This window comes from Oncorhynchus masou, chromosome 22 (genome assembly GCF_036934945.1).
Source record: "Oncorhynchus masou masou isolate Uvic2021 chromosome 22, UVic_Omas_1.1, whole genome shotgun sequence".
In the NCBI taxonomy this organism is placed as follows: domain Eukaryota; kingdom Metazoa; phylum Chordata; class Actinopteri; order Salmoniformes; family Salmonidae; genus Oncorhynchus; species Oncorhynchus masou.
Genome location: NC_088233.1, coordinates 56,815,036 through 56,838,485, shown reverse-complemented (window position 1 = coordinate 56,838,485; position 23,450 = coordinate 56,815,036). Strand labels below are relative to the sequence as shown.

The following is a 23,450-nucleotide window of genomic DNA, read 5'->3' as shown; positions in this document are numbered from 1 at the left end:
ATGCTGTAGACATTTTTTTTGGTAACCTTCCCCAAATCTGTACCTCGACACCATCCTGTCTCGGGTCTCTATGGATAATTCCTTTGACCTAATGGCTTGGTTTTTGCTCTGACATGCACTCTCAACTGTGGGGCCTTATATAGACAGGTGTGTGCCTTTCCAAATCATGTCCGATCAATTGAATTTACCCCATGTGGACTCCAATCAAGTTGTAGAAACAACAAGGGTTATCAATGGAGGAAAAAAATGGTTTTAGTCAATTTTAGAATAAGGCTGTAACGTAACAATGTGGGAAATGTGAATGGGTCTGAATACTTTCCGGATGCACTGGAACTCCCTTGGACAAGGTGACTTTTAGCAATATATTTGGCTCTATTTACTCTGATTTGAAAATGCTACTTGGCATCAAAGTAGACATCATGCAAAACTACAAATCCCTGCAAGCACCTGCACGTCATCTCCAGCTGGCACCATTGCTAACAGGTATAGTGTCAAATGTAAAACTTGCCCAAGACGGTTCACAGAATTGTCCATTTAAATAAATGTAGCCAATTTGTTAATTACTACATTTTGCTAACATTAGTTAATCCAGAGATGCTTACCTTTGCCTCAATTCATCAGTATTTTATGGGTAAATACAGGCGAATATATTGATAATTGACCTTGTCCTAGACAGAGTTACACAGTTATCAAAATGGCACGCATGGGTGAGTGTACACGAAACAGTTGTTTCTAAAATCCCCTAAGGTGAAAAATGATTGGAACCATTTCCCTGTTTTGACTGCTAGGTTTTATGGGTATTATGATTTGTATTGTGGTGCTTTTATACGAGGAGAGGAAAGGAGTGGAAGAGAATAGCTTTCTCACGGTGGTGTTTCTGAAATCGATATCTCCCGATCTTTTCACTCAACCCTCAAGCTTGGCATTTCAGCTGGATTTAACCCTCAATGGCTTTCAACTTTACAAAGATAGACAGGTTTTATTTTTTACAATAGGTGAAATAAATATTCATTAATTTAAATCATGTGAGAATGTTTAGCTGAAATGCCAGTACCTGGTTCACTGCAATATTTGTCTCTATTTGAGCACCTCATCCAGTGCATGTAGACTTGTCCCTTTTAGTGACCATGTCATTTCTCCAGACCATGCCGTTCCCTCTTCTCTCTCTTGGCACCATGTTGTATGCTGTACTAATCTCTTGGTTTCGCTGTTTAGCCAGTTTGTGTTTGAGCGGATATATGTGGAGAGAAATGGGTCGTTGTCATCATTTGACACACTTTCACCATTTACAGATTTTGAGCATGGGTGAGAAGTGTCAGGGAATATTATGAAAGTGATTATGAATGAGTCGAGGTCATGGCTTGTCCACTGTTTTTCCACATTGAGCAATCTGAAGGTAGCCTATTTGTATACTTTTCTGAGTAGTAGGGAGTAGTGTTGTCTCACAATACCAGCATTTGGACATCGATACCAGGTTTAGTGTAGCGACACTTGATACCAAAACAATAACAGGGCAGAAAAAGAAAGCAACGAAACAGACTGGGATGTTGTTTTTAATCAATTATTGCAATTTTTACAAAATAGAAAACATACTATATCCACAGCAATGCTTAAACCACATTAGGGAACCACTTTGGGAGGTCTGAGATAAAATCAAAGACATTTAGATTTGAGTGTGGCTGTTTTAATTCAAGTGCATGCACACGCACTGTTTTGGTTAGCCGTGCTTCTGTAGCGTACAGTTGAAGTCGGAGGTTTACATACACTCAGGTTGGAGTTATCAAAACTAATTTTTCAACTACTACAAATTTTGTGTTTAACAAACTATAGTCTTGGCAAGTCTGTTAGGACATCTACAAGTCATTTTTCCAACAATTGTTTACAGACAGATTATTTAACTTAATTCACTGTATCACAATTCCAGTGGGTCAGAAGTTTACATACAATGTTGACTGCCTTTAAACAGCTTGGAAAATTCCAGAAAATTATGCCATGGCTTTAGAAGATTCCGATAGGCTAACTGACACAATTTGAGTCAATTGGAGATGTACCGGTGGATGTATTTCAAGGGCTACCTTCAAACCCAGTGCATCTTTGCTTGACATCATGGGAAAATCAAAAGAAATCAGCCAAGACTCCAGAAAAAACATTGTAGACCTCCACAAGTTTGGTTCATCCTTGGGAGCAATTTTCATACGCCTGAAGGTACCACGTTCATCTGTACAAACAATAGCACGCAAGTATATGGGACCATGCAGCTGCCATACCGCTCAGGAAGGAGACGTGTTCTCTCTGCTAGAGATTAACATACTCTGGTGCGAAAAGTACAAATCAAACCCAGATCAACAGCAAAGGACCTTGTGAAGATGCTGGAGGAAACGGGTACAAAAGTAACTATATCCACAGTAAAATGAGTCCTATATTGACATAACCTGAAAGGCCGCTCAGCAAGGAAGAAGCCACTGCTCCAAAACCGCCATAAAAAAGCCAGACTACGGTTTGCAACTGCACATGGGGACAAAGATCATACTTTTTGGAGAAATATCTACTGGTCTGATGAAACAAAAATATAACTGTTTGGCCATAATGACCATCGTTATGTTTGGAGGAAAAAGGGGGATGCTTGCAAGCCGAAGAACACCATCCCAACCGTGAAGCATGGGGCTGGCAGCATCATGTTGTGGGGGTGCTTTGCTGCAGGAGGGACTGGTGCACTTCACAAAATAGATGGCATCATGAGGAAGGAAAATTAGGTGGATATATTGAAGCAACATCTCAAGTTATAGCTTGGTCGCAAATGGGTCTTCCAAATGCACAATGACCCCATGCATACTTCCAAAGTTGTGGAAAAATGGCTTAAAGCCCTGACCTCAATCCCATAGAAAATTTGTGGTTAGAACTGAAAAAGCATGTGCGAGCAAGGAGGCCTACAAACCTGACTCAGTTACACCAGCTCTGTCAGAATGAATGGGCCAAAATTCACTCAATTTATTGTGGGAAGGGAATTGTGAAACTGAGTTTAAATATATTTGACTAAGGTGTATGTAAACTTCTGACTTCAACTGTAGATGTGATGGACTTTTTTTTTTTAAGCCAGTGGCCACTGGATTGATGCAAACGCTCATGATTCTGCAGGTGCGCTAGGCATAACTACAAAGTAGCCTAACTTTTTAATTGAGAGTTTTTGGGAAAGCCTTTCCGTTCATCCGAATACGGTTATAATTAGCAGCGTTAAAGGGTGGACATACACACACTACACACAGACAGGGTTATTCCCATGCCTTCAGAAAGTTGCAGGGAATCACTGATGCATTCTGTTCATGTCATATGATGGACTATTAATTTGTCCAAGTTTAAGTTCAATGCATTTAGTTCATTTTCAGACGTGAGACACATTTGATAGACAAACTAAAAGTAACAATTCTAGTACTGAAACATGTTTCATTTTGTAGTATCGAAAAAGTACCGACGTTTCAGTCTAACGTGCAACCTTATGTAGAGAGGGTGTGTGGATATCAGAGGTATCACACAGAACAGGAACAGCGGAAAGTGCCAGTCAGTGGTGGGTCAGGTTACCTAAAGGGGAACTTGTGACACCTGCTTGCACTTTGGAACGTATTAGGGAGACCTCTGGTTTCAGCATGTGACTGGTCCACTGGGAAGGCCTCAATCACCTGACTACAGCCATTATGTACAGGTGGAGGATGTGAACATACTTACATGTTATGTCATCGATCTTATATATTATATTATTATTGATCTGAACTGAAGACACAGTTCACCATGATGGACCAGTTGAACCCATGTCCGCTGTAATACCACAAGGTGATCTCTTAAACCATAAATGCAGGCTCAAATCATCAGTTTGGGCAAAGGATCACACGCACAGTTGATGTCACTTGTCATGTCCCTCCCTAGAATTGTGGGCATTTGATTGACTTGCTGACTAACCAACTACAGTTTTCTGGAGGATGGCAACTGTTGCTAACCAAGCTTGAGTCTGCCGCCAAGACAAGCTCTCATTTCAAATGCATGGCAGCCTATGGCAAAATTAAATGGTTCAATCATTAAACAGTGAATTTGGGGTACTTCCAAAATGAATCCCTGAAATACAGAACCTGTGAATGTAATCATTTTTTTTTATTTGAAGCTATACAGGTAGCCTAGTGGTTAAGCGCATTGGGCCAGTAACCAAGAGGTTGCTGGTTCGAATCCCCGAGCAGACTAGGTGAAAAATCTGTCTGTATCCTTGAGCAAGGCACTTAACCCGTATTGCTCCTGTAAGTCACTCTGGATAAGAGCATCTGCTAAATGACAGTACCAGTCAAAAGTTGGTTAAGCAGCCAGCAAGTGCTCAGCATATGCGGGAAGTCCTTCAAGACTGTTGGAAAAGCAGGTGAAGCTGGTTGAGAGAATGCCAAGAGTGTGCAAAGCTGTCAAGGCAAAAGGTAGCTACTTTGAAGAATCTTAAATAGTGTTCAATCAAAATATATTGTACATTTAAGATTGCATTTCAATTCTTTCCTTCTTAATTCATTTGAGCTAATCAGTTGTGTTGTGACAAGGGTAGGGGTGGTATACAGAAAATAGCCCTATTTGGTAAAATACCAAGTCCATATTATTGCCAAGAACACCTCAAATAAGTAAAGAGAAATGACAGTCTATCACTACTTGAAGGTCCGGAACATTTCAAGAACTTTGAAAGTTTCTTCAAGTGCAGCCGCAAAAACCATCAAGCACTAGGATGAAACTTGCTCTCATGAGGACAGTCACAGGAAAGGAAGACCCAGAGTTACCTCTGTTGCAGAGGGTAAGTTCATTAGATTTACCAGCCTCAGAAATTGCAGCCCAAATAAATGTTTCACAGAGTTCAAGTAACAGACACAACATCAACTGTTCAGAGGAGACTGCATGAATCAGGCCTTCATTGTCAAATTGCTGCAAAGAAACAACTACTAAAGGACACCAATAAGATTTAGAGACTTGCTTGGGCCAAGAAACACGAGCAATGGCTGTTAGATCTGTGGAAATCTGTCCTTTGGTCTGGAGTCCAAATTGGAGATGTCTTTGTGAGACGCGGTGTGGGTGAACGGATGATCTCCGCATGTGTATTTCCCACTGTGAAGCATGGAGGAGGAGGTTTGATGGTGTGGGGGTGCTTTGCTGGTGACAGTGTCTGTGTTTAATTTAGAATTCAAGGCACACTTAACCAGCAAGGCTACCACAGAATTCTATCATTTGTTTTTCAACAGGACATTGACCTCCAAGCTGTTTAACCTCTAGCGTCGAGCAATCCCGTATCCGGGAGCGTAATCATAGCCTCAAGCTCATTAGCATAACGCAACGTTAACTATTCATGAAAATCGCAAATGAAATGAAATAAATATATTGGCTCACAAGCTTAGCCTTTTGTTAACAACACTGTCATCTCAGATTTTCAAAATATGCTTTTCAACCATAGCTACACAAGCATTTGTGTAAGAGTATTGATAGCTAGCATAGCATTAAGCCTAGCATTCAGCAGGCAACATTTTCACAAAAACAAGAAAAGCATTCAAATAAAATAATTTACCTTTGAAGAACTTCGGATGTTTTCAATGAGGAGACTCTCAGTTAGATAGCAAATGTTCAGTTTTTCCAAAAAGATTATTTGTGTAGGAGAAATCGCTCCGTTTTGTTCATTACGTTTGGCTAAGAAAAAAACCAGAAAATTCAGTCATTACAACGCCAAACTTTTTTCCAAATTAACTCCATAATATCGACAGAAACATGGCAAACGTTGTTTAGAATCAATCCTCAAGGTGTTTTTCACATATCATCTATTCGATGATAAATCATTCGTGGCAGTTGCCTTTCTCCTCAACCAAATGGGAAAAGTGCACGCAGCTGGAGATTACGCAATAATTTCGACGGAGGACACCAAGCGGACACCTGGTAAATGTAGTCTCTTATGGTCAATCTTCCAATGATATGCCTACAAATACGTCACAATGCTGCAGACACCTTGGGGAAATGACAGAAAGTGTAGGCTCATTCCTGGCGCATTCACAGCCATATAAGGAGACATTGGAACACAGCGCATTCAAAGTCTGGGGCATTTCCTGTATGAAATTTCATCTTGGTTTCGCCTGTAGCATTAGTTCTGGTGCACTCACAGACAATATCTTTGCAGTTTTGGAAACGTCAAAGTGTTTTCTTTCCAAAGCTGTCAATTATATGCATAGTCGCATCTTTTAGTGACAAAATATCTTGTTTAAAACGGGAACGTTTTTTTATTCAAAAATTAAAAGACCGCCCCCTATATCGAAGAAGTTAAGGGCTATTTGACCAAGGTCGAGAGTGATGGAGTGCTGCATCAGATGACCTGGCCTCCACAATCACCCGACTTCAACCCATTTGAGATGGTTTGGGATGAGTGGACCACAGAGTGGAAGAAAAGCCCCCCAAAAGTGCTCAGCATATGTGTGAACTCCTTCAAGACTGTTGGAAAAGTATTCCAGGTGAAGGTGGTTGAGAGAGTGCCTAGTGTGCAATGCTGTCATCAAGGCAAAGGGTGGCTACTTTGAACAATCTAAAATCTATTTTGATTTGTGTAACACCGTTTTGGTTACTACATGATTCCATGTGTTATTTCATAGTTTTGATGTCTTCACTATTATTCTACAATGTAGAAAATAGTAAAAATAAAGAAACCCTTGAATGAGTATTTATTCTAAATCTTTTTACTGATGGTGTATTTTGGAGTAGGATGTCCTTAAAAAAAATGTATTCACCAAAAGTAACCTCAGTAGTTCTACCGAAAAAATCCTATTGGAAACAATGCATTCCATACAACTAAAATAAAATAGTCTTATTTACTAGCTTACCACAATACTTCTACTCTGTCAATTTACCTACATTTTGTGAATGTAAAACGTGTAGGCCTACTGTTACAAATGTATTCCAATTTATCTATACATTTATTACAGCTGGTCTTAATAAAGTGGGGTCTTTCTTATTAAACTATGTTCAGCTTGTTCGTTGCACTTGGCTAATCAGTTATTAGTGTGATTCACTTTTAACCCAGTCTGTGGCTATTGTGGGGAAAGTTTTTTTCTCTTGGTTTTAATTGCTCAGTAGTTTAGTAAACATTTCAAATGCCTTTTTCAGATACTTCTCCTTTGCGTAGGCTACAACAAGGTGTCATTGAATTTGAAGCCCATTTCCTATTCTTGATGTGTATTTGTGTCTCAACTCCAGCTCAGCGCTGGTAGATGCTGTGGCCTACTTTTTTCCTGGGCAGAATAGAGCTGCACTGCATCACAGCTGCGTACTTGGGCTTCAGTTAAAGCAGTGTTTGGTATTGCATTAAAACTTGTACGCTTTTAGTTGAGTTAGAGCTCCTTGCTCCATCTTTTTCTCTACTCTGTTTTCTCCACACTTAAGCTGTGCTTTTTCCTGATGAATCAGGAATCCTTGATTTTATGACCTAAGGGAAATCTGTATCCCTTGTATGCCTATAGCACAAGTAAGCCGGCCTGATTGGGAAGCCTCCCTCTATGTTTTCAAAGGATTTTGCAAACCTGGCTGTGACGTTATGTAGCAAACTGTGATTGGGTTTATGTTAAGGGCGGTCAAAGACAAATGCGAAGGAGGCCTTGCCAAAACGACTCAGGAACCACATTGGAACTCTCAATAAAGTTGAGGGCTGAAGTATAGGAGATGAGCGAGCCGCAACCGCTAATGTATGGGTTCGAAGAGGGTCTGGGTATTAGTGCCTGTCATGTGCTCTCTTCATTCATCTCTCATATAGAGAGCTAAGATAGTCATAGACTGGTGGCCACAAAGCCAATGAGCGCATGTTCAGGACCTGCCTTAAGCGCTCACTGGAGCAGTCTGTGTGGTTACCTAGCAGCGATCTCTTCATAACATCTGCATGTGAGGTGAGAGGAGGTATATTAGGAACTCAGTCAAAGAGTGTGTTTGCTCGCTCACATATGTTCCCTTTCCTTACTTAAATAAAGGGCAGAGGCTGCGGATCCAGAGGTAACCCATCCCTTTTCCTCAGAGCTGAATATCCAAATCACTTTGTGTGCATGTGTATATCTCTAACGTACAAATGTTTGGTCACCCTCCCTTCAAATTACTTGCTGTCAATTGTGAAACGTCCAGCCATTTGATCTCAATCAGTTTCATGGGAATATGCATTTAGATGATTTTGAATTATGTACAGAAAGCGAATTTGAGCAGATTGTTTTAGTTTAAATCAAAGCACATATTTTGACTAGTGGCCCGTGCTGTTGAGTTTTGGCAACATGTGAGAAAAATTATCCAATTCCGAGGTGCATATTGAAGATATTGGAAGAACTGTCCACATGTACTTTGTCAGCCAACAAGATGAGTAAGCCTAACGAACAGCAAAAGCACTAGCCTATGTCAATCTACTATCCCTCATAGTACAAAAGTTGACCTACTCTGTGCAAAAATTAAATATTCCGAGCATAGTCTAGGACTTTTAAAACAACAATTTACAACTCTTCTACGCGATAAGGCTGACGCAACAGATCAGAACGTTTAGCTTCAAATGTGTACAAAGTATTTGGCCATCTTCACATTATATACACACATGGCAGTAGGCTATAAGTGCAAACTTTCCATTAGCGGGAAAACACTTATCAAAAGTGATTGCAAATGTGATCATACATGTCATGCTTTTATTATAAAGGTGCATTTTTATGGTAAAGGATCTTTCCCAAACTTGAAACTCATGCGCTGCGTATGCATGCCAGTTAGGCTTTACACCCCTTGTAAAGCAGATTAATGTGCTTAATTTTAAGAAGTTATTTGGCCACTTTAGTGAGGTGTGCGACTGATTTGAAAAAGGCATTGTTTCTTGCCTTATGCTGGGCATCATTCACAAGTGATAATGTATCATTTACAAGTGATGCGGCTAGTATTTTCACCCATCAGACTATTCTTGAGTTAATATTGTCTTCACATATACTAAATAATATGTGTGAAATTTGTTTTGATTTAGAATGGACCATTTATCATGCACCTGTCTAGAAACGGGCTGGGGGGAAAAATACATGTAATCTCTGCACTTAAATAGTTTACAAGCCCTGCCACATTTGATGAGCATCCAGTGTATTGACACTTTGCCTGTTTGATGGCTCATCGGAGGTCACAGTGGGATTGCTATTTGTGTGTGTATATTTTTTATTTTTTTAGCCCTTTCTCTCCCCAATTTCATGGTATCCAATTGGTAGTTAGTTTTGTCTCATCGCTGCAACTCCCGTACGGACTCAGGAGTGGCGAAGGTCGAGGGGCATGCATCGGGGTGGCAGGGTAGCCTAGTGGTTAGAGCGTTGGACTAGTAACCGAAAGGTTGCAAGTTCGATTCCCGAGTAGACAAGGTACAAATCTGTCGTTCTGCCCCTGAACAGGCAGTTAACCCACTGTTCCTAGGCCGTCATTGAAATTAAGAATTTGTTCTTAACTGACTTGCCTAGTTAAATAAAGGTAAAACATTTTTTTTTTATCCCCCAAAACCCAACCAAGCCACACTGCTTCTTGACACGACGCCCGCCTAACCCGGAAGCCAGCCGCACCAACGTGTCGGAGGAAACACCGTACACCTGGCAACAGTGTCAGCGTGCACTGCGCCCGGTCCGCCACAGGAGTCGCTAGTTCGATGGGGCAAGAACATCCCTGCCGGCCAAACCCTCCCCTAACCCAGATGACGCTGGGCCAATTGTACGCCGCCCCATGGGTCTCCCGGTCGCGGCTGGCTGCGACCGAGCCCGGACTCAAACCCATAATCTTTAGTGGCACAGCAAGCACTGCGATGCAGTGCCTTAGACCACTGCGCCACTAGGGAGTCCACAGTGGGATTCCTTACAAGCGTCTGGGTTAGTGTCCCACACCTTGAAAGGGGCAGCTCTAGCCTTCAGCTCAGTGTGGATGATACCTGTAATCCATGTTTTTCTCTACTTTTCTCTCTGATCCTATCAAGGATCTCTGTACTTTGTGCTGCTCATCTTTCCCTCGATCCTGACTGGTCTCCCAGTCCCTGCCGCAAAAACATCCCCACAGCATGATGCTGCCACCATCATGCTTCACCGTAGGGTTGGTGCTATGTTTCCTCCAGACGTGACATTTGGCGTTCAGGCCAAAGAGTTCAATCTTGGTTTCATCAGACCAGAGAACCTTGTTTTTCATGGTCTGAGAGTCTTTAGGTGCCTTTTGGCAAACACCAAGCTGACTGTCATGTGCCTTTTACTGAGGAGTGGCTTCCCTCTGGCCACTCTACCATAAAGGCCTGATTGGGGAAGTGCTTCAGGCCCTCTCAAAATTAGTTTAATTAAAATAACTTGTCCTTCATCAGTGAAATACCACAAGGTCAGTGTTTGTTTATAATCCTTTTCAAAATTATAGGCCTTTTCAAAACTACTGATTAAAGGTCAACTCCCTTTTTAGAACCAACTTCACTGGTTTTTAAAAATGACCTATGTGGCATCAATAAGAGACCGAAAAATATAATCTAGTGTCACTGACTACAGTGTGAATCTGATAACTTTGTTCATAAAGTCACTATTGTACAAAACTCAGTTTTGTACAAGAGTTTGTCATGACTTACTGGTAGGTTGGGTATGGATTACAGTCATGCCCACTTGCCCAGTGCTAACACTTGAGAAGCAGCTGGGCTGATTGTGCTCTATCAGCTCTATGCTCTATCCAATCACAGCAGAGAATACAAAAATAAAATGAACACTGCAAACTACAGACAATGTCCCATAATGACAAAGAAAAATAGGTTTAAATTTTTAAAAATGAAATGAATACCTTATTTACATAAATATTCAGGGACTCTGCTATGCGACTCGAAATTGAGCTCAGGTGAATCCTGTTTCCATTGATCATCCTTGAAATGTTTCTACAACTTGGAGTCCACCTGTGGTAAATTCAATTGATTGGACATGATTTGGAAAGGCATGCACCTGTCTATATAAGGTCCCACAGTTGACAGTGCATGTCAGAGCAAAAAAACGAGCCATGAGGTCAAAGGAATTATCCGTAGAGCTCCGAGACACAGAGCTCTGTGTTGAGGTGCAGATCTGGGGAAGGGTACCAAAAACATGTCTGCAACATTTAAGGTCCACAAGAACACAGTGGCCTCCATCATTCTTAAATGGATTAAGTTTGGAACCCCCTCGAGCTGGCCGCTTGGCTGAACTGAGCAATCGGTGGAGAAGGGCCTTGGTAAGGGAGGTGACCAAAAACCCGATGGTCACTCTGACAGAGCGCCAGAGTTCCTCTGTGGAGATGGGAGAACCTTCCATAAGGACAACTGTCTCTGCAGCACTCCACCAATTAGGCCTTTATGGTGGAGTGGCCAGACGGAAGCCACTCCTCAGTAAAAGGCACATGACATCCCTTTTGGGTTTGCCAAAAGGCATCTAAAGGACTCTCAGACCATCTCTGGTCTGATTAAACCAAGACTGAACTCTTTGCCCTGAATGCCAAGTGTCACATCTGGAGGAAATATGGCACTATCGCTAAGGTGAAGCATGGTGGTGGCAGCATCATGCTGTGTGGATGTTTTTCAGGGCAGGGACTGGGAGACTTGTCAGGATCAAGAGATCCTTGATGAAAACCTGCTCCAGAGCACTGAGGATCTCAGACTGGGGTCCATTCACTTTCCAACAGGGCAATGACACTAAGTACACAGCCAAGACAACGCAGTAATGACTTCGGGTCAAGTCTCTGAATGTACTTGAGTGGCCCAGCCACAGTTACGGTTCCCATCCAACCTTATGGAGCTTGAGAGGATCTGCAGAGAAGAATGGGAGAAACTCCCCAAATACAGGTGTGCCAAACCTGTAGCGTCAAACCAAAGAATACTCTAGGCTGTAATCGCTACCAATGGTGCTTCAACAAAGTACTGAGTAACGGGTCTGAAAACTTATGTAAATGTGATATTTTTTTAAATCAGCTTAAATTTCCCCCCCAAAAATGTTTTTGCTTCGTCATTATGGGGTATTGTGTGTGTAGATTGATGAAAGACAGATTACAGCCTTATTCAAAAAAAGATCAATGGAAAAATGTAAGGGGTCTGAATACTTTCCGAATGCATTTTAACCACCAACGCTTGATAAATATTGCATAAACAATTGTAAAGCATGAAGATGAACATCATTTGTATAGTGAAGGATATTTTAGTATGATTTTTAGTGATGCACAATATATCGGTGAACATATCGGAATCTGCCGAAATTAGCTAAAAATGTTATTTTAGTTATTTTAACACTGATGTCAAAGCTTACGTACATACCTATATAACTTAGGTGCATGACGTAATGACGCTACGTATAATTTTGCGCTACACGTGCAACACAGCATTCCTAACCTAGCCTACATTGTTGACTGCTCGATCCACACAGCAGACAAGTCGAGCAGTCATTTGAAAGAGGAAGAAAATTTCGTCGAGACAACTCAAAGGTGAAATCCATTAACGCCAAGATAATGAAATTCATTACCCTTGGCGTTGGCTTTCGTCAACAGTACACATGTTGCCCTATCGGAGTTACACAGTAATAGCGTCACTGCTATTAGCTTCATGACATACTATGGAACGCCGTTTGGCGCTTTGCGTGCTAAAGAAGATATGCATCAAATAACGCTATTTGGTGTGTTAAATAAGCTTTTAATTTGACACGTCAAATAACACAGTTCTATTATAGAATGTTGTGTGTTCTGAATTTGCACGTGCAAGCCAAGCTCCATCATTACTATCAGTAGCACTGTCAAAGCTGGAGAAAAAAGTCTGCAAACACTGACCACAAACAATGTGTTTACAATACTGCATTGGTAATAAAGCATTATTTGTTCAACCGCAACTTCTGGGGTAGCTAGCTTGCTTTAGCTTGGTACCTAGCTAGCACCAATATAACCAGCCTGAAAACAATGACCAGTAGAAACTGCAGTCATTTTCAATATTCTTAGCAATGGTTTGGGAATCCTTGTGAGTAAGTATTAGCTCGGTAGCCACTTGTTGTTTGCCTATTGAAATGGAACTTCAGCTTATGAAAATAAATAGCTAGCCAGCTACTTAACCCTGTTGCCCAAAGCTAATGTTATAAGCAGCCAGCTAGCTTCATCTGGCTAGTGAGACTCGACTGGACAGGGTTATGTTTTGTGAATTTGCAGTTTTCCTTCAAAATAAACGTACCTCATTGAAAGTTATGCAGAAGGTTAAAATTGGTGGAATCATGCCATATTTAGATAATGTTAAACAAGGCCGGAATGTGAAGCAATGAAATGGGTTACCAGTCTACTCGGTGACACCCACAGAACACAACTGTGAAGAGTTTACCCAAATATTAGCGTTGTAGCTCTTATCGCAGGACTGTGACTGTGAATTCACCTCCCCAGTCAGCCTATTGTGTGTACTGACATTCACATTGCATTCTACAGATTTACCTAAGGATTGGGAATCAATGAAATGGGGTATCATTCTACTCAATACCCAATGCTTTATTATAGACAGAAATATTGATCAGTATGCAACATTTCTGGAATTGTTTTATTTCAGCTCATGAAACATAGGACCAACACTTTACAATTATTGACTGGGTAACCTCCTAAGTATTCCTGCCAAGTATTCCTGCCAAAACTTGGACTAGCCTATTTCAGTGGACTGAATGAAGGTTTCTTCATTCAGAATACAAGGCTGCTGAGGCATTTGGACCAAGTTAAATCAGACGTGCTGAATCTGTACTGTGGTTTTTATCACTAACAGTGTAAACGGGCAGCTTGATCTACCCAGGGAGGCATAAATGCTTCCTGTCTCTGCTCCTTCAGGACAACTGGGTGGGGCTCAGGAGTTGGTTTTGTGATATGGAGGGTGTGTGTTTGTGGGAGGGATGTGCAGCCTCTGACTGTGATTCATAAGGAGCATGTGATTCAGAATTAAACTTCTCTCTCTCCCAAGGTAAGGCAGACTGTTCTTACGTAGGCTTCCGGATGTGGTATCCTGTGCTGCTCAGGTGAAAGGTAAGCTGAGCTCACTGCTACAATCAGTCTGTGTGTTAGCGAGCAGTAGTGAGAATGTAGTTTTTGTGCCACACACATACACACCTGTTTACCTGGTATAAACTAGTGGGAGTGTGGTGTTGCTTAACAGAGCTAGTTTCTGGGCCAAGCTGATGGCAGCAAAACTCTTGTTTCAGTATGGCACGTATGTTTTATGAGGGTGAGTCGTCGTGTTTGAGCGCAGGCAGACATTGGAAATGGGGCATGTCCCAAAAGGTGCATAGTGCATTTTATTATCTTTATATGTTGCAAGTTTTTAATGGTCTTTTGCCGCATTTCACATAGGCCTAAAGTGTTTTACCTATTGTCAATTGTACCAAAATGTAAATCATTAAACCTAAATCAGTAAACCTTCACCTAACCTATTGATTTGGCTTAGTTATTCTCTCCTGAGGAGGACATTGCCACATGAGTGAACTGACTACAGGTCAGTTGTGTCCTCTGAAATAAAGCAGGGAACCGCTGAAGACTGAATGAACTAGGAGCCTCAGGCGAGGGTGTGAGACTTTTGGGTTGGTTGAAGGGAGTAGATGTTTGGGAGGTTGTTCTGGGACAGATGGTTATAATGATACCCCGGGCTGCTATAGAAAGCACAGCAACACAGTTTGCCTGCAGGGAACGTTTACATTTTATACATAAGAAAAACCCTATAATGAAAAGGTGATTTAGACTTATTTGTATTCTCTCATTAGCACAGTGGATGTTTAGGTTGTGGGCTTTCCTGGTCGTTTCCTAGTTGTATCATCGTGATCCACGTTGAGCATGTGAACAAACCGCTGTGGAAATATTCAGCCATTATTGGGATTGAGATGCGTATTTGTTCTGTTTTTAAGTTAAACATTTTATTTAGCAAGTCGCAAACTACAGCAAACACTCTCTGAAATACTTGATGTTAACAGATTAAAATCTCCAGCTCCGAATTATATTCACAAGACAATGTGCGGCACTTATAAATAATGCATAGAAATAACACTACCTATTCCATAAATAGATATACAAGAGACTAATTAAGCAGTGATGGCAAGATCTAACACACAAAGACAGAATGTCGGACAGGCTGAAATGGTAGGTAAGTGGTCATGTAGCAAGCAATTTGCTCTCTCTTATCAGGCAGGAAGCATGTTTACATTCTGCCTCTCCCATGTTTGTCTTGGCGAGTGAAAGTCCTGCCAATGGTTATGAGATTTAACTGTAAATTACACGTCAACTAGGCCTAGTTTACGCTTAGAACACTTATGCACAGCTGAGATTATTCTGAGACAGCTGTGTCCTGTCCAAAAACTACCGCCGCACCATCGAGAGCGTCCTGACCCGTTGCATCACGGCCTGGTACGGGAATATCGCCAACCACCACCATAAGGCCCTCCAGCAGGTGGTGAAGACGGCCCAGTACATCAGTGGGACCGTGCTACCATCCATCCAGGACATATACTCAAAGCTGTGTCTGAGGATGACCTACAGCATCATTAAGGACCCCACACACCCCAGTCACTAGGTGTTCACTTCCTTACCGTTGGGCAGTTTGTATCGACGCATGATTTCTGATACCAACAGGCTCCCAGACCATTTTTTAAATCAGCAAGCAATCAGACTGCTGAACACTTGAACTGGACTGATCACTAGCCCTGATTCTCTGCCCCTTAGCTCATGCGCGCACACACTCATGCTACACATACGTCACAACTGCTGCTATCAGACTCTTATTATGATTGCTAAATTCTGCAAATCTTAACACTTGCACCCCTGTCCCCCTTTCCCAAAACATGTGTAACTATTGGACTATAAATTGTGCCTGTATTCCTGTACTATACTTTTGCGAAAAGGTTTATTTTACCGAGCCATTTACTTTATATTCGTATTATTTTATTATTTCTTGTTGCATTGTTTAACCGTGTTGATTTGTCTCTTCTGTATGTAGTGATGAGTACCCAATACTCCCTATAAGTATGTTTAAGGTCTGAGTGAACTCTCAAATCTCTTAATGATTTACCCAAATGTATAACTGCTAAAAGATACCTTATTTTAAAGTGTCAATTAATTATTAATAAATGCGTTACCAACATTTATAACTCCTGAAACACTACGTGACCAAAAGTAGGTTATGTGAACACCTGCTCATCGAACATCTCATTCCAAAATCATGGGCATTAATATGGAGTTGGTCCCCCTTTGCTGCTATAACAGCTTCCACTCTTCTGGGAAGGCTTTCCACTAGATGTTGGAACATTGCTACGGGGACTTGCTTCCATTCAGCCACAAAGCGCATTAGTGTGGTCGAGCACTGAGGTTTGGTGATTAGGCCTGGCTCTCAGTCTGCACTACAATTCCTCCCAAAGTTGTTTTGATGGGGTTGAGGTCAGGGCTCTGTTCCGGCCAGTCAAGTTCTTCCACACCGATCTCGACAAACCATTTCTATATAGCCCTCGCTTTGTGCACTTGGGCATTGTCATGCTGAAACACCAAACGGCCTTCCCCAAACTGTTGCCACAAAGTTGAAAGCACAGAATTTTCTACAATGTCATTGTATGCTGAAGAGTTAAGATTTCCCTTCACTGGAACCCAGGGGCCTAGCCCGAAAGCATGAAAAAAAAAAGCCCCAGACCATTATTCATCCTCCAGCAAACTTTACAGTTGACACTGCATTTGAGCAGGTAGCATTCTCCTGGGACCTGCCAAACACAGCTTTGTCCGTCGGACTGCTAGATGGTGAATCGTGATTCATCACTCCAGAGAACGCGTTTCCACTCTCCAAAGTTCAATATCAGCGAGTTTTACACCACTCCAGCCAACGCTTGGCATTGCGCATGGTGATCTTCAGCTTGTGTTCGGGTGCTCGGCCATGGAAACACATCCATTTTCCCATCCTGGAGACTGAGACCTTTAGAGGAATCTGGGGGAGGATATATGAATTGTTTGCAAATACACTAGATACCTCTACTATCATTATCATTGTCATGATTTATAGCATTTAGGCTTAGCTATTTATCTACTGCTAGCTCATAATAATAGGTAGCTAGTGTTTAACATTACTTGCTAACACATAACTAGCTATCAACATGTTTGCTAATATGCTAACTAGCTAGTCTTAAAATTGGAACAACTGTTGTGCTGACAAAGGATGTTAGCTAACTTACCAGCTTTCTAGATAGACAGTACCTGGGTTCAAAGGTTAGCTCGCTAGCTAGCTAGAGTGCTAATCCAAAAAAGCTGGCTAAACCAAATTGCATGGAAATTCTGTCATGTCGACGTTAGCTGCCAGCTAGCTAACATTTGCTAGCTTGCGATGCTAACTAGCCATTAAATGTGATCTTCTTAGCTAGCTAAAAATATCATGCCAAAGATTATTGTGGAGGCTGTGGGGATGGCACAGTACATTATTCTAAGACGTGCTACTGAAATTGTATATTGTTCTATTAAATCAGAACAATGGTGCAAGTTGCAACATCCCTGCTCTTTCTCCCGCATTGGATAGCCATCACTGTCTGCGGTTCTGAAACATCAGTGCGCTATTGAATTGTCGCCTTTTCCTAGACCATATTGCTATTTGCATAATAGCAGTTACCCAGCATATTGGTGTTGAGAACAATGTGACGGAGGCAGTAGTGGCGTTAGGAGATGAGAAAACCGCCCTTGCCTTTAACCTCTAGCGTCGAGCAATCCCGTATCCGGGAGCGTAATCATAGCCTCAAGCTCATTACCATAACGCAACGTTTCCTATTCATGAAAATCGCAAATGAAATGAAATAAATATATTGAAACACAAGCTTAGCCTTTTGTTAACAACACTGTCATCTCAGATTTTCAAAATATGCTTTTCAACCAAAGCTACACAAACATTTGTGTAAGAGTATTGATAGCCTAGCATAGCATTAAGCCTAGCATTCAGCAGGCAACATTTTCACAAAAACAAGAAAAGCATTCAAATAAAAATAATTTACCATTGAAGAACTTCGAATGTTTTCAATGACGAGACTCTTAGTTAGATAGCAAATGTTCATTTTTTCCAAAAAGATTATTTGTGTAGACAAAATAGCTCTGTTTTATTCATCACGTTTGGCTAAGAAAAATACCGGAAAATGCAGTCACTTACAACGCAAAACTTTTTTCCAAATTAGCTCCATAATATCGACAGTAACATGGCAAACGTTGTTTAGAATCAATTCTCAATGTGTTTTTTACATATCTATTCGATAATCTATCAGTGGTGGCAGTTGGCTTGTCATCAGAAGCAAACGGAAAAATACTGCAGCTGGAGATTACGCAATAATTGCAATGGAGGACACCAAGCGACCACCTGGTAGATGTAGTCTCTTATGGTCAATCTTCCAATGATATGCCTACAAATACGTCACAATGCTGTAGACACCTTGGGAAAAACGTGGAAAACGTCAGCTGACTCCTAGCTCCTTCACAGCCATAAAAGGAGTCATTGGAATGAGGCGGTTTCAAAATCTGGGGCACTTCCTGATTGGATTTTTATCTGGGTTTTGCCTGTAACATCAGTTCTGTTGCACTCACAGACAATATCTTTGCAGTTTTGGAAACGTCAGTGTTTTCTTTCCAAAGCTGTCAATTATATACATAGTCGAGCATCTTTTCGTGACATATTATCTTGTTTAAAATGGGAATGTTTTTCATCCAAAAAAGTAAAAGAGCACCCCCTATATCGAAGTTAATGTCTAATAAAAGTGAGGAGAGAGGAAACCACAACCTAATAATAATCAACAGCCTAAATGTTAAATGTGCCTGGCTTTGTAAATCATCCATATACAATGCATTCAGACATTTTGTTACAATTCATACATGTTGTTACATCACAGCCTTATTCTAAACTGGATTGGAAATAATGACAAAGCGAGAATAGATTTTTAGAACTTTTTGCAAATGTATATAAAAAAATAATTTCAGACCCTTTGCTATGAGACTAAAAATTTGAGCCCAGGTGCATCCCATTTCTGTTGATCATCCTTGAGATGTTTCTACAACTTGATTGGAGTCCACCTGTGGTATATTCAATGGATTGGACATGATTTGGAAAGGCACACACCTGTAAGGTCCCACAGTTGTCAGAGCAAAAACCAAGCCATGTCCGTGGAGCTTTGAGACGGGATGGTGTTGAAGGACATCTGGGGAAGGGTACCAAAAAATGTCTGCGGTTTTGGAACCACCAAGACTCTTCCTAGAGCTTGCCGCCCAATCAAACTGAGCAGTCAGGGGAGAAGGGTCTTGGTCAGGGAGGTAACCAAGAACACGATGGTCACTGACAGAGCTCCTCTATGGAGATGGGAGAACCCTCCAGAAGGAGATCCATCTCTGCAGCACTCCACCAATCAGGCCTTTATGGTAGAGCGGCCAGACGGAAGCCACTCCTCAGTAAAAGGCACGACAGCCGCTTGGAGTTTGCCGAAAGGCACCTAAAGGACTCTGACCAAGATTCTCTTGTCTATTGAAACCAAGCCTGAATGCCAAGCATCACATCTGGAGGAAACCTGGCACCATCCCTACGGTGAAGCATGGTGGTGGCAGCATGATTCTGTGGGGATATTTTTCAGCGGCAGGGACTGGGAGTCTAGTCAGGATCGAGGGAAAGATGAACGGCGCAAAGAGCCTTGATGAAAACCCTGGTCCAGAGCGCTCAGGACCTCAGACTGGGGCAAAGGTTCACCTTCCAACAGGATAATGACCCTAAGCACACAGCCAAGACAACGCAGCCGTGGCTTCGAGACAAGTCTCAATGTCCTTGTATGGTCCAGCTAGAGCTCTGACTGGAACCCAGTTGATCATCTCTGGAGAGACTTGAAAATAACTGTGCAGTGACGCTGCCCATCCAACCTGATAGATTTTGAGAGGATCTGCAGAAAAGAATGCGATAAACTACCAAAATACAGGTGTGCCAAGCATTTAGGGACATACCCAAGAAGACTTGAGGCTGTAATTGCTGCCAAAGGTACTTCAACAAAGTACTGAGTCAAGGGTCTGAATAATTCTCTACATGTATATTGAGGAATGTTTTAAGTTTTTATTAATAATAAAAAAAAAAAAAACATTTTAGAGTAAGGCTGCAACGTAAGAAATTGTGGAAAAAGTCCAGGGGTCTGAATTAGAGGTCAACCGATTAATCGGAATGGCCGATTTTAATTAGGGCCGATTTCAAATTTTCATAACAATCTTAAATCGGTATTTTTGGACACCGATCTGGCCGATTTAAGGCTTGGTTTCAATATATATATATATATATATATATATATATATATATATATATATATATATATATATATATATATTTATTAAAACCTTCAACCTTCAACATTCTGTTAAAAATCTCGCAACATTTCAACGTCCTGCTACTCATGCCAGGAATATAGTATATGCATATGATTAGTATGTGTGCATAGAAAACACTCTGAAGTTTCTAGAACTGGTTCAATGGTGTCTGTGACTATAACAGAACGAGTTCCGTGGTGAAAATCCCAAGAAAACCTCATCACAAAATCGAAGAAGAAAAAATCCATCCGCCAGTCTCTGTATTGTCTATGGCTTTCCATAAATGATGGGACTGAGCGTGCAATTCCTACAGCTTCCACACGATGTCGCCAGTGTTGTGATTTCCAGGCCCATTTATTCTTGGTCAGATCACTGAATACCACATCCGGTCTTCAGATGTGCACCCAAAAAAGATGTCGACTAGAAATTGGACTTCGTTTTGAAAACTTTGAGTTATTGAATACAGATCGCTCCGTGATCAATTTGATCGTTTATTAACGTTTACTAATACCTAAACTTGGATTACAGATGTAGGTTGAAGTGTTTTGTCAAAGTTTATAGGCAACTTTATGAATTTTAAAAAATTACGTTGCGTTGGGAAACGTGCCTTTTTCCATGGATTTCACGGTGTTCATAAATGGACATTTTGGCTATATATGGACCGATTTAATCGAAAAAAAGACCCAATTGTGATGTTTATGGGACATATAGGAGTGCCAACAAAGAATCTCGTCAAAGGTAATGAATGTTTTATATTTTATTTCTGCGTTTTGGGTAGCGCCGGCTACGCTAATTTCTTTGTTTACGTCCCCCCGTTTCTGGGGGCAGCATGCTATCAGATAATAGCTTCTTGTGCTTTCGCCGAAAAGCATTTTACAAATCTGACATGTTGGCTATATTCACAACGATTGTGGCTTGAATTGAATACCCTGCATGTGATTTTTAATGAAAGTTTGAGTTTTAACGAGTACAATTAGTTGGCGCTCTGGAATTTCTGCTGATTTGGTTCCTGTACAGGTACATAATCCTGAAGAAGTTTTAATCTTTATTTAACTAGGCAAGTCAGTTAAGAACATATTCCTATTTTCAATGTCCTAGGAACGGTGGGTTACCTGCCTCGTTCAGGGGCAGAATGACAGATTTTCACCTTGTCAGTTCGGGGGATTCAATCTTGCAACCGTACAGTTAACTAGTCCAACGCTCTAACCATCTGCCACTCATTACACTCCACGAGGAGACTGCCTGTTACGCGAATGCAGTAAGCCAAATTAAGTTGCTAGCTAGCATTAAACTTATCTTATAAAAAACAATCAATCAATCATAATCACTAGTTAACTACACATGGTTGATGATATTACTAGTTTATCTAGCGTGTCCTGCGTTGCATATAATCAATGCGGTGCGTATCGTTGCTCCAATGTGTACCTAACCATGAACAGAAAGGCCTTTCTGAAAATCAATACACAGAAGTGTATATCTTTTTAAACCTGCATATTTAGCTAAAATAAATCCAGGTTACCGTTCAATATCAACCAGGTGAAATTGTGTCACTTCTCTTGCGTTCATTGCACGCATAGACAGTGTATATGCAACAGTTTGGGCCGCCTAATTTGCCAGAATTTTACGTAATTATGACATTGAAGGTTGTGCAATGTAACAGGAATATTTAGACTAATGGATGCCACCGGATCCGTATTTCACTGAAAGAATAAACGTCTTGTTTTCGAGATGATAGTTTCCGGATTCGGCCATATTAATGACCGAATGCTCGTATTTCTGTCTGTTATCATGTTATAACTAAGTATGATTTGATAGAGCAGTCTGACTGAGCGGTGGTAGGCAGCAGCAGGCTCGTAAGCATTCATTCAAACAGCACTTTTGTGCGTTTTGCCAGCAGCTCTTCGTTGTGCGTCAAGCATTGCACTGTTTATGACTTCAAGTCAACTCCTGAGATTAGGCTGGTGTAACCAATGTGAAACGGCTAGCTCGTTAGCGGGGTGCACGCTAATAGCGTTTCAAACGTAACTCGCTCTGAGACTTGGAGTGGTTGTTCCCCTTGCTCTGCATGGGTAATGCTTCTTCGAGGGTGGCTGTTGTTGTTGTGTTCCTGGTTCAGGCCCAGGGAGGAGCGAGGAGAGGGACGGAAGCTATACTGTTACACTGGCAATACTATAAAAAAATAAAAAATCAGCCGATTTTAATCGGTATCAGCTTTTTTTTGGTCCTACAATAATCCCAACCGTGAAGCATGGGGCTGGCAGCATCGTGTTGTGGGGGTGCTTTGCTGCAGGAGGGACTGGTGCACTTCACAAAATTGATGGCATCATGAGGAAGGGGAATTATGTGGATATATTGAAGCAACATCTCAAGACATCATTCAGGACGTTAAAGCTTGGTCGCAAATGGGTTTTCCAAATGGACAACGACCCCAAGCATACTTCCATAGTTGTCGCAAAATGGCTTAAGGACAACCAAGTCAAGGTATTCTTATTGGCCATCACAAAGCCCTGACCTCAATCACATGGAAAATTTGTGGGCAGAACTGAGAAAGCGTGTGCGAGCAAGGAGGCCTACAAACCTGACGCAGTTACACCAGCTCTGTCTGGACGAATGGGTCAAAATACACCCAACTTATTGTGGAAGCTTGTGGAAGGCTACCCAAAATGTTTGACCCAAGCTAAACAATTTAAAGACAATGCTACCAAATACTAATTGAGTGTGTGTGTAAACTTCTGACCCACTGGGAATGTGATGAAAGAATATCTGAAATAAATAATTTCTCTACTATTATTCTGACATTTCACATACTTAAAATAAAGTGGTGATCCTTACTGACCGAAGACAGGGAATTATTACAAGGATTAGATGTCAGGAATTGTGAAAAACTGAGTTTTTAAATGTGTTTGGCTAAGGTCTGACTTCAACTGTAAATGTAGGTAGTTATTAAAGTGACTGTGCATAGATGGTAACAACAGAGACTAGCAGCAGTGTAAAAGAGGGGGTTGCAAATAGTCTAGGCAACCCTTTGATTATATGTTCAGGAGTCTTTAGGCTTGGGGGTAGAAGCTGTTTTAGAAGCCTCTTGGACATAGACTTGGCGCTCTGGTACCGCT

The 23,450-nt window shown here is 41.3% G+C and overlaps 1 protein-coding gene across 2 annotated transcripts in view; it reads left to right on the top strand.

Moving 5' to 3' along the window:
• osbpl5 (oxysterol binding protein-like 5) overlaps positions 1 to 23,450 on the top strand; it is a 118,412-nt gene that overhangs the window by 4,870 nt on the left and 90,092 nt on the right. The window contains exon 3 of one of the 2 annotated variants that reach the window (XM_064930625.1): positions 13,973 to 14,034. The exons of the other annotated variant lie outside the window; for it this stretch is intronic. The gene's annotated coding sequence lies outside the window, so the exon portion shown is untranslated. The remainder of the gene's footprint in view (positions 1 to 13,972; positions 14,035 to 23,450) is intronic. 2 annotated transcript variants of the gene reach the window in all.